Source organism: Macaca thibetana, chromosome 11, assembly GCF_024542745.1.
Source record: "Macaca thibetana thibetana isolate TM-01 chromosome 11, ASM2454274v1, whole genome shotgun sequence".
NCBI classification, from domain to species: Eukaryota; Metazoa; Chordata; class Mammalia; order Primates; family Cercopithecidae; genus Macaca; species Macaca thibetana.
The window spans coordinates 12533379-12547299 of NC_065588.1; the positions used below are offsets into that span (position 1 = coordinate 12533379).

The following is a 13921-nucleotide window of genomic DNA, read 5'->3' on the forward strand; positions in this document are numbered from 1 at the left end:
TCTTACATTTACATAGCTATTTGTATTAAGAGGTCCCTCCTCATACACATATCATCCCTTTAATTCTTACATCGTTAAACGTGTTTCAGTGATTAGGGTGAGATCAGGCAGCTGGCATATAGAGAGGTTGAACTTGAACCTTCTTCATTGATGTCAAATCTTATGTTACACTGTTCCACACTATTTAAAAAACAAAAACAAATGGTGCTTTATAGATGATCCATATATTGTCTTATTCTTACCAGTGCTTCATCTGTTTCATAGATAAGGAAATACAAGCTTTCAATTTCTTCCCTACAGACCTCAGGGTTAGACTTTGGTAAACATTCTGACTTTTATGTAAAATAACACTATATATATATATATATATATGTTTTATTTATATATATATATATTTTTTTTGAAACAGAGTTTTCGCTCTTGTCCCCCAGGCTGGAGTGCAATGGCGTGATCTTGGCTCACTGCAACCTCCGCCTCCCAGGTTCAAGCAATTCTTCTGTCTCGGCCTCCTGAAGTAGCTGGGATTACAGACGCCTGCCACCATGCCAAGCTAAAATTTTTTTTTTTTTTTTTAGTTGAGATGGGGTTTCACCATGTTGGTCAGGTTAGTCTTGAACTACTGACCTCAGGTGATCCACCCGCCTCGGCCTCCCAAAGCACTGGGATTACAGGCGTGAGCCCCCTCGCCTGGCCTATTCATCTTCTTAGTTTTCATGATTTTGAGGAATAATGTGATTCTCTAAAGAAGCTAACAATAGTAGGGCATGGTGGCTCACACCTATAATTCCAGCACTTTGGGAGGCTGAGGCAGGAGGATCACGAGTCCAAGAGTTCAAGACTAGCCTGGGCAATACAGTGAAACTCTGTCTTGACAGATAATACAAAAAATGAGGCATGGTGGCACATGTCTGTCGTCCTAGCTACTTGGGAAGCTGACATAGGAGGATCGCATGAGCCCAGGAGGTCAAGGGTGCAGTGAGCAGTAGTCGTGTCAGTACACTTCAGCCTAGGCGACAGAGTGAGATCCTGTCTCAAAAAAAAAAGTCTGCTGGGCATGGTGGCCTATAATCCTAGCAGTTTGGGAGGCTGAGGTGGGTGGATCACCTGAGGTCAGGAGATCGAGACCATACTGGCCAACATGGTGAAATCCCGTTTCTACTAAAAATACAAAAAATTAGCCGGGCATGGTGGCGCGCGCCTGTAATCCCAGCTACTCGGGAGGCTGAGGCAGGAGAATTGCTAGAACCGGGAGATGGAGGTTGCAGTCAGCCGAGATTGTGCCGTTGCATTCCAGCTTGGGCAACAAGAGTGAAACTCCATCTCAGGGGGAAAAAAACCACAAAAAAACCCACAAAAATCTGCATATAACTTTCAACTTACCCAAAACTTGACTACTAATAGCCTTCTGTTCGCTAGAGGCCTTACTGATAGCAGAAACAGTTGATTAACACATATTTTATGTTATATGTATTATATACTGTATTATTACAATCAAGTAAACTAAACAAAAGAAAATGTATGAAGCAAATTATAAGGAAGGCCAGGCACAGTGGCTCATGCCTGTAATCCCAGTACTTTGGGAGGCTGAGGAGGATGGATCACTTCAGGTCAGGGATTCGAGATCAGCCTGGCCACCATGCTGACACCTCATCTCCACTGAAAATACAAAAATTAGTTGGGTGTGGTGGCGTGCACCTGTAGTCCCAGCTACTTGGGAGGCTGAGGCACAAGAATCGCTTGAACCCAGGAGGCAGAGGTTGCAGTGAGTTGAGATCATGCCTGGGCGACAGAGTGAGACTCAGTCTCCAAAAAAAAAAAAAAAAAGAAAAGAAAAGAAAATTAAAAGGAAGAGAAAGTATATTAACTATTCATTGAGTGGAAGTGGATCATCAGAAAGATCTTCATCATTGTCTTCACGTTGAGTAGGCTGAGAAGGAGGAAAAGGAGGGGTTAGTTTTGCTGTCTTAGGGGTGGCAGAGGCAGAAGAAAATCCACGTATAAGTGGACCCATGGGGTTGAGACCCATGTTGTTCAAGGATTAACTGTAATTCGTTTTATGATAATCACTAGTAGGGGAAATATGTAGGAGAAGACTTGGTGTTAAGGGAAGCTAACCTCAGATTTGAAGTCATCACTGAGGGCTGGGCATGGTGGCTCATGCCTATAATCCTAGCTCTTTGAAAGGCCGAGGCGGTTGGATCACCTGAGCACAGGAGTTTGAGACTAGCCTGGCCAACATGGCAAAACACTGTCTCTACAAAAAATACAAAACTTAGCTGGGCATGGTGGTGGGCACCTGTAGTTCCAGCTACTCAGGAGGCTGAGGTGGGAGTATCGCTTGAGCCCAAGAGGTGGAGCTTGCAGTGAGCCAACATTGCATCACTGCACTCCAGTGTGGGTGACAAAGCAAGACTCTGTCTCAAAATAAATAAATCATCACCGAGTGCCCTAAAAGTGAATAATTAATGTGATACAGTTAATGCAATGCAACTGGACCTGGTTTCATTGATAAATGAGTTTTAACTGGGACTTTGCCACCAACTATTAGGTTGTCTGGCTTTGTTTTTCCTCCTCCTTGAGCCTTGGTTATTAAGAACATTGAGAATAGGTGTAGGAAGGAGGAAGGCTAGTAAGGAGCAGGTTATAGGAAGAGGTTATCTGGGATTTGGTTAAGGAAGGTAGAGATGAGATCATAGCTCACTGCAGCCTCAACCTCCTGGGCTCAAGTGATCCTCCCACCTCAACTTCCAGAGTAGCTGGGACTACAGTGTGCACCACCACACCCGACTAATTAAAATGCATTTTTTTTTTTTTTGTAGAGACAGGGTCTCACTATGTTGCCCATGTTGGTCTCAAGCTCCTGGACTCCAGTGCGCCTCCTACCTTAGCCTCCCAAAGTGCTGAGACTACAGGCATGAGCCACCATGCCTGGCCCAAGTTTTAAAAAATACTATAGAAAATAGTTTCTATAATTCATCCTCTCACTGCACCCCCACTTGATGAGAATGGCATGAATCTAGAAATGACAACATGTGGCTGTGGCCAGACTACAGCAAGCAAAAAGCCAGTGAGCATTTAAGGCAATGCTCATGTTTCACTTGTGAAGACGAAACATCTTGGGCAGTGATTAGGAAAGATAGGCAAAGGGGGTGGGAATGATAAGTGTAATTATGATAATAGTATCTTATCCCCCATGCTTCTACATAATAGCTATTCTTCTTTCCATTTTTATAGATTAAAATATTGAGGCCTAGATAGCTTCAATTAATTGCTTGAAGTCACATGGCTGTAAGTGATAGCACATTTTAAGATTGCATCAGGGCATAGAATGAGACTTCGTTTCCAATTCCAGCAAAGCCCATTATAGAAATCACTAGGATATACAGGAACTAGCGTGGTGGGTATGAGGTTGTTTGGGTTTTTAGGTGCAGCATTTGTTGCAGAGCCTCCTGCTTTGACATTGTTCTGCCTGATAATTAAAAGCCCTGCCCTCTGCCTCCTGAGCTGCTTCAGGGGCCACACATCACTGTCGCCTTTATACTCTGATCTCTTTTTCCCCCTTTCCTGCTTTCAGGATGAGGCCATTCCTCAAAATAGTAAAAAGGCCACACAGTGAAGGCTGTACCCCCCAGGTTTGATTTCAGAAAGCTTTTATTCAACTTAATGACAGTTTATTCTTTCAAAACAATATATTCAAGTATTACACAGAGTTCACTATTGTTTCATAATGTCATATGATGTAATGCTAATGCTGGTGGGTGATCTGCAGAGGCAGTGGCTGGGCGAGTTTGGGGCTATTTGTATGACTGAGGTAATGTTTGCATTTTTAATAAGCAAGCAGATTCTTTGGCCTTAACCCTTTTGCATAAATATACCAGAGTATAATTTATGCTCCATAATCCAAATATCTGTTCCTTTTTTTGATCAAAGGGATTTCTGTTTTTCATAGCAATGTCTGAATCAGTAATTTATTTTGACATGTAAAGCATTTTATAGGAAATTAAAGATTAGAAAATTAGAAAGTAGCCACAAATGGCTGTGACAGAACACAAAGACAAAATAGTAGATTTGATGTAAGTTAGCAAGATTCCAAGAAGTTAACAAACCCTGTATAGATTTCTTACTTGAAATTCAACCACTTATATTTTTTAATGAATCCCGCTCTATTGTATGTCATTCCATAGAAAGGAAATATTTGCAAAAGTAATATTGTTGATGTTTTATATATAAAAGTTACAAAAATAATTATTCTGTTGACTCTTAGTAGATGAATATATGCATATTTACACACATGCGTGCATGTGACATTCTTTGCAACTGAGCTATCATTTTTGTTACTGACCTTGGGTACAACATAAGAGATTGTCTTGCTGCCTAGGGAAGAGACTGTCTTTGTTAGTAACAAGGATGATCAAACATATACAGTGTAGATACTGAAATGATACTAAGCAACTTTATTGGGAGTTTGGTGTTTGGTTAAGAACATGATGCATGTGAAGTAGATTTTGATCATTAAAAAGAGCCTGGGGCTTTCATAGTGGAGCGAAATCTCATGGAACAGCAGTGAAAGCTTTCAAATCACACGGAACATTGAGAATTAGAGCTTGAAAGTGTAGCTAGGGGAGAATGAAGCAATGGAAAAAGGGCAATAAATAAGGAGAGCATGATGAAGCTAGGTTTCAAATGACCAGTTTCTTCACATTCTTCTATCATCTGGACAAATAAAAGTCTTTGCATTCATCAGATGTCTGCCTCTACCAGCTGTCAGACCTTATCATTGCATTGGAAAATGGCAGCCAAAGGAGGGGACAAGAAAATGGATCTTAATCAGAGCCACAGTCTTCTCTGGATGGCTTAAAGGGCATCTCTAAACCCAGGGGTAATCCTATTTTCCCCCAAATACCATGTCGGAAAGATTGATGACTTATTCCTGATTACTTTATAGATTTGTATTTGTAATAGCTCTTCAGTTAAGCTGTTAATCATGGCTATTCAGAGAAGTGTGAGTTGTGTGTAAAAACAAAAACAAGAATAAACATAGCTGTTTACCAGCATTGAGTTAGCCTTACTCAGAAGACGGGGAAGTACTAGGTGAATGGTTGCTTTCAACCAATTGAGAAAGTGAAGCTGTCTCACCAGAACACCCTCATTTTCCCCCTCACTCCCATAAATCTCTGTGTGCCTGCATCCATTCTTGTTTCTTTCCATTATATCTCAGAGAGGGTATCCATGCCTTTCTCTGAAACTTAATGCCATTCTGTTTCACTCTTTCCATTTGCTGGGACTTTGCTCCTGCCTTTTTTTGTTGTTGTTTTTTTTTTTGGGTCTAGCAACCAGCTTAGTGGACCTCTTTCCTCTTGTTGGAATATATAGCTTTTCCCATCTTAAAAACGAGACAAACACTTCCTTTCGATTTAGTTGCCCTCCTGGCTACCGTGCTTTCTCTTTTCTCATTTCTTCTGCTAAACTCACTGACTCCATGGCTGCTACATGCTGTCCCTGCATCCTTGATACCTCTGCCATTTGGGAAGTTCCCCTGGATAGGCTCTCATATATATAGTTTCATCCATATTTGCTGCTTTGGAGGATTACTAGTGTTTTCTTTTCATGCATGAAGTTATTTTCTCAGTTCACATCCTCCTCCTCTTTTCCATATTTAACACAGATTTCCATCCCACTTGTTAAAACTCCCTTCCTTTAGCTTGTGATACCTCCCCACCCAATGGTATTCTGTTTTTCTTGTTTTTTTAAATCTATTCATTAGTCTCTATTCCTCTCTGCACAGCATTTTGCCTAGTGTTCTTTTGGAAAACCAAGATTCTAAGGAGCTTTAAGTATTCTGAAATATAGACATCAAGATGATCGTAAGTCTCTGTCATCAACTTCAACTTTTTTTTCTTTTCCTTTTTTCTTCTTTTTTTTTTGAGATGGGATCTTGATCTGTTATCCAAGCTGGAGTGCAGTGGCACGATCATAGTTCCCTGCAGCCTTGACCTCCCAGGTACAAGTGATCTTCCCACCTCAGCCTCCCAAGGAGCTGGGACCACAGATGTGGCACACCTGGCTAATTTTTTTTTTTTTTTTTTTAATTTAGAGATGGGGTGTCACTTTGTTGTCCAAGCTGGTCTCAAGCTCCTGGGCTCAAGCAAACCTCCCACCCTGGCCTCCCAGAACACTGAGATTACAGGTGTGAGCCACTGCACCTGGCCAGCTGCAACTTCTTGTTCTGTTTGTCCAATGACTCGTTCTGTTTGTCCATACAGTCACTTTCTTTATTTATTTTTTTTTTGAGACGGAGTCTTGCTTTGTTGCCCGGGCTGGAGTGCAGTGGCTGAATCTCAGCTCACTGCAAGCTCCGCCTCCCGGGTTTACGCCATTCTCCCGCCTCAGCCTCCTGAGTAGCTGGGACTACAGGCGCCCGCCACCTCGCCCGGCTAGTTTTTTGTATTTTTTTTAGTAGAGATGGGGTTTTACCGTGTTAGCCAGGATGGTCTCGATCTCCTGACCTCGTGATCCGCCCGTCTCGGCCTCCCAAAGTGCTGGGATTACAGGCTTGAACCACCGCGCCCGGCCCATACAGTTACTTTAAATTCAGCATGTTCCATCTTCCGCTTGTGTATTATGTATTTATTCATTTTATTTATTCAACAAATACTGAATCTTCTTAGGCGAGTAATGTGCACTTGAAAAGAATGTGTTCTGTAGTTAATGGGTGTAGTGTTCTATAAATATCAATTAGGTCAAGAAAGGGTGATCGTCAAATCTTGTCTGTCTGTATTGATTTATTTCATTAATTTGATCACTTAATGAAAGAGAGGTATTCAAATATCCAGCCATTTTTGTTAATTTGTCTATTCCGTTTATTCCATTGGTTTCTACTTTGTATGTTTTGAAAGTCTGTTATTAGGCATATATGCATTAATGATTATTATATTGATCCATCTTTATGAAAATGTCCTATCGATGTGTTATTACCCCTGTCTTGTAGTCTAATTTGTCTTGTATCAATATAGCCACTCCAGCTTTCTTACACTTAGTATTTGCATAGTATACATTTTACTATTCTTTACTTATTTTTATCGATTTATGTCTTTATATTTAAAAGGCATCTCTTGTGGACAGCATATAGTAGGGTCTTGGTTTTATATCTAGGCTGATAGTCTGCCTTTTAATTAGTGTGTAAATTGATATGGTTGGATTTAGGTCTCCCATTTTGCTCTTCATTTTCTTTCTTTTCTTTTTCTTTTTTTTTTTTTTCTTTTTTTGAGACACAGTCTCGCTCTGTCGCCCAGGCTGGAGTGCAGTGGCGTGATCTCAGCTCACTACCAGCTCCGCCTCCCGAGTTCACGCCATTCTCCTGCCTCAGCCTCCCGAGTGGCTGGGACTACAGGTGCCCGCCACCCTGCCCGGCTAATTTTGTATTTTTAGTAGAGACGGGGTTTCACCATGTTAGCCAGGATGGCCTTGATCTCCTGACCTTGTGATCCACCCACGTTGGCCTCCCAAAGTGCTGGGATTACAGGCATGAGCCACTGCGCCTGGCCTTTCTCTTCATTTTCTATTTGTGCTGTGTGCTTTTGGTTACTTTCATACTCCTTTCCTCCTTCCTTTGGATCAATTTCATTTTTTTTTTTTTAGTACGTATTCCATTTTAGTTTCTTTTTTGGCTTTTTAAGTTATACTCCTTTGCGTTATTTTTTAGTGGTTGCTCTTGAGGTTACAATATAGTCTTCGTTTATCATAGTTCATTTAGAATTACTATTGTATCACTTCATGTAAAATGTAGGAACCTTTCAATGGTGTGGTTTCATTCACCGCCCAACTTCTTTTGTTTTGTTTTTTTTTTTAAAGAAAAAGTCTTGCTCTGTGGCCCAGGAGGGAGTGCACTGGCACAATCTCAGCTCACTACAACCTCTGCCTCTCCAGTTCAAGTGATTCTTGTGCCTCAGCCTCCCAAGTAGCTGAAACTACAAGTATGTGTCACTATGCCTAATTTTTTTAATTTTTAGTAGAGATAGGGTTTCTCCATGTTGGTCAGGCTGGTCTCGAACTCCTGACCTCAGGTGATCTGCCTGCCTCAGCCTCCAAAAAGGCTGGGATTACAGGCATGAGCCACCACGCTTGGCCCACCTTCACTTCTTTGTGCTATTGCTTTCATGTATATTGCATCTACATATGTTAGAAATCCCACAGTGGTTTTACACACACAGACACACACACACATACCCGTTTTTGTTTTAAACAATAATGTATCTTTTGAAGAGATTAAGAGAAGAAAATAACTATATATAGAATGTGATGTTTACCCACATAGTTAACATTTCCAGAATTCCTAATCCCCTTCTCCAGTTTCTATTTGATGTCATTTATTTTTAGTTTAAAGGACTTCTTTTAGCATATCTTGCAGTATAGGTCAGCTGGAAAAAAGTCCTGTTTTTATCTATCTGAACATTTTGTTTGCCCACTTTTGTTATAAAGTCATTTTTTTGGTGTAATTACTAAGTTTTTGAAGAGATATTGTGAGACTCCATGAAATCTCATTTTTTAATCTACCTTTATTTCATTAGTTATCATATCTATTGATGATTCTTGCTTGAATTAATTATGCTGTGATGGCTACCAAATAACTGTTTTCTAATTTTTTCATTCCTTCTACATTTATTAGTTTATATTCTACTGGAAGGAATAGGTTTCTCATCTCCCCGTTTATTTATTCAAATCAGTGTGGAACAGTCAACTCCTATTTTATCCAATGAGTTGTACGTAATCTGTTACTATCATTATTTCTTTTCAATCTCAAAATGTTCCAAAATTGGCCAGTGACAGCATCTTCAATCTAACTTACTGTGTCCTTTTAACATATTCCCCTTATTCTCTGAAAATATCTTTATTTTCTGGCACAATATAATGTTCCAGACTTACCTTGTTCTTCCATGGCCCCAGCTCTAGAATCAGGCATTTCTTAAAGGAACCCTGGTTCTTTTAATGGAGGGTCGTATTTAGAATCCATTTCCAGACCTTCTCAGAAGATTTAGCTAGGGAATCCATAGATACACACCCACACATTTATACCTATGTTTATTTTTATATGTTCATATATTTGACAACACGATCTTGCCCTTTCACCCTGGCTGGAGTGCAGTGGCACAGTCATGGCTCACTGCAGCTTTGACCTCCTAGGCTCAAGGAATCCTCCTACCTCAGCCTCCCAAGTAGCTGGGACTGCAGGTGCATGCCACCAAGCCCAGCTAATCTTTTTGTATTTTTTATAGAGATGGGGTTTCCCATTGTTGCCTAGGCTAGTCTCAAACTCCTGGGCGCAAGCGATCCATCCACCTCAGCCTCCCAAAGTGTTGGGATTACAGGTGTGAGCCACCATGCCTGGCGTATATTTCCTATATATTGAAAATGATAAGTTCACACTAATGTGTTCTCTATGTTCTTTGATCCACAGGTTTGTACTTTTAATCAAATACTGTGGTTATTATGTCGTCCAATATTTTTCTGTTCCCACCACCTGCTTTTTGTGGGACTCCAATTCTATGTTAGACCACTTGATATTTTCTCACAGGTCACTGACACGCCTTTCAATTTTTATTTTTAGTTTTTTCCTTTCTGTTCTTTCTTTGAATAATTTTTACTGCTGTGTTTCCATGTTCAGTGGTCTTTTTTTCTGTCATGTCTGTACTGCTTTTAATCTCATCCAAGGTGTTTTTAATTTCAGATGCTGTATTTTTCAGCTTTAGATTCTCCCCCTTAAATGTCTTTGATCTGTCTGCTTATCATGCTTATGTTTTCCTCTACTTTTTGAACATATGAGTACTTTTATTTTATTTTATTTTATTTTATTTTTATTTTATTTTTGAGAGGGAGTTTCGCCCTTGTCGCCCAGGCTGGAGTGCAGTGGCACAGTTGCAGCTCACTGCAACCTCTGCCTCCGGGGTTCAAGCAATTCTCGTGTCTTAGTCTCCTGAGTAGCTGGGATTATAGCCACCCACCATCACACCCAGCTAATTTCTGTACTTTTAGTAGAGACGGGGTTTAGCCATGTTGGCCAGGCTGGTCTCGAACTCCTAACCTCAGGTGATCCACCTGCCTGAGCCTCCTAAAGTGCTGGGATTAGAGTGCGTTTATTTTAAAATTTACTTTACTAAATTTTTTTTTCTTTTAGAGACAGGACCTCGCTCTGTTGCCCAGGCTAGAGTGCAGTGGTATCACCATGGCTCACTGCAGCCTCAACCCCCCTGGGCTGAAGCAATCCACCTGCTTCAGTCCACGAAAGTGTTGGGATTACAGGCATGCACCACCACACCTGGCCTGGATTTTGTTTTATTCCTTTAAGGATATCAGACTTTATTCTGGCATACGCATATGGTTAAGTTACTTGTAGTCATTGGGACCCTTCCCATGCTTTCTTTTAAATATCGTTAGGGCTCATCTAGTGCAGTCTTTGCCTAGTTTAATTTAGCCTCACTACTAAGGTGAAATCCTTCTGAATACTCTACCTGTTGCCTTGTGTATTATGAAGTCTCTCCACGGTGGCTAGTGGGAACATGAGCTCTTCAGAAAGTGTTTGGCCTACTGCTTCTCTCTAGCTGTTTCTCCAGTCTCTGGAATTTCACCTTGCAAATTTGCAGATGATGTTTTCAGAGATTTAAGGGTATCCTGTGCAGATCTAAAGACTGCCCCCTTCTCTCCCATATTCTGCTGTGTAAATCCTGCCCACTTTAGTTTCTGCAAACTTTGCTCTTTCTCTAACTCAGTGAGGCTGCTAGCCTTTTTTTTTCTGGATGTGGAATCTCGCTCTGTTGCCCAGGCTGGAGTTCAGTGGTGCTATCTTGGCTCACTGCAAGCTCTGCCTCCCGGGTTCACGCCATTCTCCTGCCTTAGCCTCCTGAGTAGCTGGGACTACAGGTGCCCGCCACCGCGCCTGGCTAATTTTTTTGTATTTTTAGTAGAGACAGGGTTTCACCGTGTTAGCCTGGATGGTCTCGATCTCCTGACCTCGTGATGTGCCTGCCTCGGCCTGCCAAAGTTCTGGGATTACAGGCGTGAGCCACCATGCTCGGCTGGCTGCTAGGCTTTTTTTGATGTCCATCCTGCTATGGACTGAATGATTTTGTCTCCCCCCAATTCACAGGTTGAAATTGTAATCCCCAGTGTGCTGTATTAGGACATGGGCCTTGGGAAGGGATTTGGTCATGAGGGTGGAGCCCTCATATCTTGGGAGTCACATCCTTACACGAAGAGCAGGAGGGAGGTTGCTTCCTCGCTCTGTTCTTAGCCATGTGAGGACACAAGGAGAAGACAGCCATTTGCAAACCAGGAAGAGTGCCCTCACCAAATACCAAATCTGCCAGCACCTAAGTCTTGTACTTCCCAGCCTCCAGAACTGTGAGAAATAAATGTATATTGTTTAAGCCATCCAGTTGATGGTGTTCTTGTTGTAGCAGCCTGTACTGACCAAGCCACCTCCCGGGTCTGCCTCTTGGAAACTGCCTTTAGGTAATAAGCTGGGAAAATGGTAGGGCTTGTTTTCCTTCTATCAGGGATCAAAGCCCTGTGCTGCCTGTTATACAATATCAGAAATTAGTGTTTCTGTATTTTTGTCTGGTGTTCTAGTTGTTTATTACCGCATAATAGCAGTTCATCCTTCATAGGCAGAAGCAGAAATCCTTTAAAAAATGCTTTTTAATGCATATTTTTCTGTCTGATACCACTTTTTCCATTTTCAGAGCCTCCTGCCAGCAGCCTTTAATTGGTCATTCATTTCTGCAACATATTGATAAACACCTGCTAAGTGCCTGATGTGGTCAGACAGTGCAGATACAAAAAATAGAAGACATAGTTGCTGCCCTTTAGGACCTTATTGTTTTGTGGGTGATTTAGACAGGCAAGTACTCATGATATTATCGTATTAGTAATACTGGCCTCATGTCCCAAAGAGGAGATAAACATGGAGGAGATAATTATTAATTTGGCCTGGGAATTTGGGGCGGGCTTCCCAGAGGAAGTGACATTGAGCTGAGCTTTGAGGGATGAATAGCAGGTAGCCACATAGAGAAGGCAGGGTCACAGAGGGTATTCTTTTTTTTTTTTTTTTTTTTGAGAAGTCTCACTCGGTCGCCCAGGCTGGAGTGCGGTGGTGCAATCTCGGCTCACTGCAATCTCCGCCTCCCGGGTTCACACCATTCTCCTGCCTCAACCTCCCGAGTAGCTGGGACTACAGGCGCCCGCCACCATGTCTGGCTGATTTTTTTTGTATTTTTAGTAGAGATGGGGTTTCACTGTGTTAGCCAGGATGGTTTCCATCTCCTGACCTCGTGATCCGCCTGCCTCAGCCTCCAAAATGCTGGGATTACAGGCGTAAGCCTCCACACCCATCCGAGGGTATTCTTAGTTTAAAAGTCTTCTATACATATTTAAAAACATATAATTAAAAGATGCTGTTCAGTCACAGTGGCTCATGCCTCTAATTCCAGCAGTTTGGGAGGCCGAGGTGGCAGGATTACTTGAGCCCAGGAGTTCGAGACCAGCCTGAACAACATGGTGAGACCCTGTCTGTGCTACCAAAAAAAAAAAAAAAAAAGTTTAGCTGGTTGTGGTGGTGCACACCTGTACTCCCAGCTACTTGGGAGGCTGAGGTGGGAGGATCGCTTGACCCTGGGAGGTCGAGCTGTTTTCATAGCACTGTACTCCAGCCTGGGCGGCAGAATGAGACCCTGTCTCAAAAAAAAAAAAAAAAAAAAAAGATGCCAAAAAGAATTCTTTTTTTTTTTTTTGAGACGGAGTCTCGCTCTGTCGCCCAGGCTGGAGTGCAGTGGCCGGATCTCAGCTCACTGCAAGCACCGCCTCCCGGGTTTACGCCATTCTCCTGCCTCAGCCTCCCGAGTAGCTGGGACTACAGGCGCCCGCCACCTCGCCCGGCTAGTTTTTTGTATTTTTTTTAGTAGAGACGAGGTTTCACCGTGTTAACCAGGATGGTCTGGATCTCCTGACCTCGTGATCCGCCCGTCTCGGCCTCCCAAAGTGCTGGGATTACAGGCTTGAGCCACCGCGCCCGGCCGCCAAAAAGAATTCTTAACCAGGTCGGGCGTGGTAGTTCATGCCTGTAATCCCAGCACTTTAGGAGGCTGAAGTGGGTGGATCACTTGAGGTCAGGAGTTTATGAGACCAGCCTGGCCAACATGGTGAAACCTCGTCTCCACTAAAAACAAAAAAATTAGCCGGGCATGGTGGTGCACAGCTGTAATCAGCTACTGGGGAGGCTGAGGTGGGACGATCACTTGAAAGCAGGAGGCGGAGGTTGCAGTGAGCTGAGATTGCATCACCGCATCCAGCCTGGGTGACAGAGTGAGACTGTCTCAAAAAAAAAAAAAAAAAAATTATTAACCAGGTTTGTATTTGGGATATACTACTTTGATTTTCTTTTCTTTTCTTTTTTTTTTTTTTTTGAGCTGGAGTCTCTGTTGCCCAGGCTGGAGTGGAGTGGTGCCATCTTGGCTCACTGCAACCTCTCCCTCATGGGTTCAACCAATGCTTCTGACTCAGCCTTCTGAATAGCTGGGATTACAGGTGCCTGCCACCATGCCCGGCTAATTTTTGTATTTTTTTGTAGAGATGATGTTTTACCATGTTGGCCAGGCTGGTCTCGAATTCCTGACCTCAGGTGATCCGCCTGCCTCGGCCTCCGAAAGTGCTGGGATTACAGGCGTGAGCCACTGTGCCTGGCCTGTAGAGGAATCTTAAAACTGTCAGAGTTGGCCTGGTGCAGTGGCCCATGCCTGTGATCATAGCACTTTGGAAAGGTGAGGCGGGAGGATTGCTTGAGGCCAGGAGTTTGAGACCAGCCTGGACAACATAGACCTCATTTCTACAAAAATATTGGAAATTAGCTGGGCATGGTAGCATGTGCTGGTAG

At 42.6% G+C, this 13921-nt stretch overlaps 1 protein-coding gene across 3 annotated transcripts in view; it reads left to right on the forward strand.

Moving 5' to 3' along the window:
* Positions 1–13921, forward strand: part of BORCS5 (BLOC-1 related complex subunit 5) — a 109038-nt gene that overhangs the window by 5404 nt on the left and 89713 nt on the right. The gene's annotated exons all lie outside the window — the stretch shown is intronic.